At 47.0% G+C, this 2310-nt stretch overlaps 1 pseudogene; it reads left to right on the top strand.

Moving 5' to 3' along the window:
* The window catches only part of LOC103659048, a 26501-nt pseudogene extending 25268 nt beyond the window's left edge, over positions 1-1233 (top strand).
* The last annotated feature ends 1077 nt before the right edge of the window (positions 1234-2310 follow it).

The raw sequence follows: 2310 nt of genomic DNA, 5'->3' as shown, positions 1-2310 counted from the left end.
GCCTAGAAGGTAGGAACAAGTACGGGGGCGGGGGGGGGGTGGTGGTGGCAGGAGGAGATAAACACCAAATAGTCACCCTAGAAGCCATGGAAAATCTGAACTTTATGACATCTGACTGGTTATTAAGTAATATAATAATCCCTTTCCTACCAATTTCATAGGGAGTTGAAAAACCACTTTCTCTAACTGGTTAGATTTAAAAGAGCATTTTGGTATGGGATAAGCCTTACTTGGGTGTAGTACTCAGCAGATAACTACAATAATTGTCTGTAGTTTTCTTGCTAGAAAGATCTTTCTTCTGCTTCCTTTAAGGTCCCATAGAGGAAACATGGATCACTCCATGTTCTCTTTCCCTTAAGCTACTTTAAAGAAACAACAATAACAAACAAATGAACGAACAGGCTCTTTCTGCTTAGAATGACTTGGGTATAAGGGGTTAACTACTCACTGAAAACAACTGTATCATGCTCAAAAGAAGAACAGTATCTTTTATTTCCTATGATTGTTTTGGGAACAAACCTGCCTTCTTCTTGCTGATGGTGGTGGGGGAACAGCCAAGGAAACTTAAATTTGCCACTTAAAGGAGACACACAGGGGCGCCTGGGTAGCGCAGTCGTTAAAGCGTCTGCCTTCGGCTCAGGGCGTGATCCCGGCGTACCGGGATCGAGTCCCACATCGGGCTCCTCCGCTATGAGCCTGCTTCTTCCTCTCCCACTCCCCCTGCTGTGTTCCCTCTCTCGCTGGCTGTCTCTCTGTTAAATAAATAAATAAATAAATAAAAAATAAAGGAGACACACAAATGTCTCCTTTGAGTGAATTATCTACATCAGTCTTGTGGATTTCTCTCTTTGCCTCTTCTCTGTCGAGATGATGTCTAGATACAGAAGGAAGCTTTCGGGGCACCTGGGTGGCTCAGTTGGTGAAGATCTACCTTTGGCTCAGGTTATGATCCCAGGGTCCTGGGATTGAGTCCCACATCAGGCTCTCGCTCTCTCTCTCTAGTTCTCTCTCTCTCAAGTAAATTAAAAAAAAAATCTAGCTCAAATATTATAAAAAAGAAAAAAAGAGGGAAGCTTTCAGAGAAAGAAGCGGGACTCCGGTGCTAGTCCCCGTGTGGCCCTCTGGGTTTCTGCACCTCTGTAGGGGTGTCCCTTGTCTCTGTAGTTAGCGGGCATCCGGCTGGTGCTGCTGTGGAAGTCCACCCTGGCCTATGCTCCTGGCCTTTTCCCTTGACATGGTCAAGCACGGTGCATTCCTACCCCATCTCTTGCTCACTCTCCCCTGAAATGCCTTCTATTACAAAGGCAGGGCTTCTCCTGGCCTTCCTGTCTCTCCTCATTCCCCCCTCCCCACTCCCAGCATAGTTCGCTGTCTGTCCTTAGCCTGCCGACTTCCCTGATTTGGGCAGTTCTTGTCCCCATCCTCCTGGAACGTTAAACCTTACACCTTAGTCTTAATGGCCGTGCAGGCTGTGGAGAGAAACCAGCTTCATGATGAGGAGACATATTTTAAAATATTGTCACTAATACACAAACATTTAAATGAAATAGAGTTACTGAAAACTGTAGGAAAGGTAGCCACTAATGAAGCTTCCCATTTTTGGTGCAGCCATCTTATCCTTTCGTATCTGAGTGAGACTTGCTAGAATTAACTACCTTGAGGCTCTTGCTCAGTGGTTCTCATGCCTGGCTGCTGAGGGGAATCTAGTGCCCAAGCCCCAGCTCACAACTAATTAAATTAGAAACTTTGGGCCTGGGACCTGGGCTTCAGAGTGTTTTAAAAGTTCCCAGGTGATTCTCCTATCTCATGACCCTGGGGCCAGGGTTGAGAAGGGCTGCCTGATACCTCAGGCTGGCAGCACTGGCTTCACTTGGGCACTCTGTCAGATGTGAGGGTCTCAAACCCAGAGCTGGCATTTTTACAAGACTCCTAGGTGATCCCTATGAGAAGCACTAATAGTTTGGGGGATCATCCTTGGAGGAGTGAGGACTCAGCATTAGCTCTAGGGCCTTCAGGCTCTCCGTAGGACAAACCAAACCCTGTCCCATCTCCCTTTGCTTGTTACCTCAATATTGTGTCAAAAGTGAAATCAAGTCAAAATGCATCATGTGTAGCCTCGATGATGTGAACAGTCTAACGCACAGAAGAGCATGCCAGGCCCATTTACTTGGCATTGATGGCCATGGTTTGCCAGTAAGATGAACACATGCTGTGAGCCCATGTTTTTCACTGAGGTTTGGTTGGCCGTTTGCTTGTTTGCGCCCCAGGTGCCAGAACTGCCTCCCTCTGGACCTCCCCTCTCTCAGTTTT

Source organism: Ursus maritimus, unplaced genomic scaffold, assembly GCF_017311325.1.
Source record: "Ursus maritimus isolate PB19 unplaced genomic scaffold, ASM1731132v1 scaffold_3, whole genome shotgun sequence".
Lineage (NCBI taxonomy): Eukaryota > Metazoa > Chordata > Mammalia > Carnivora > Ursidae > Ursus > Ursus maritimus.
This window is presented reverse-complemented; position numbering and strand designations above follow the sequence as displayed.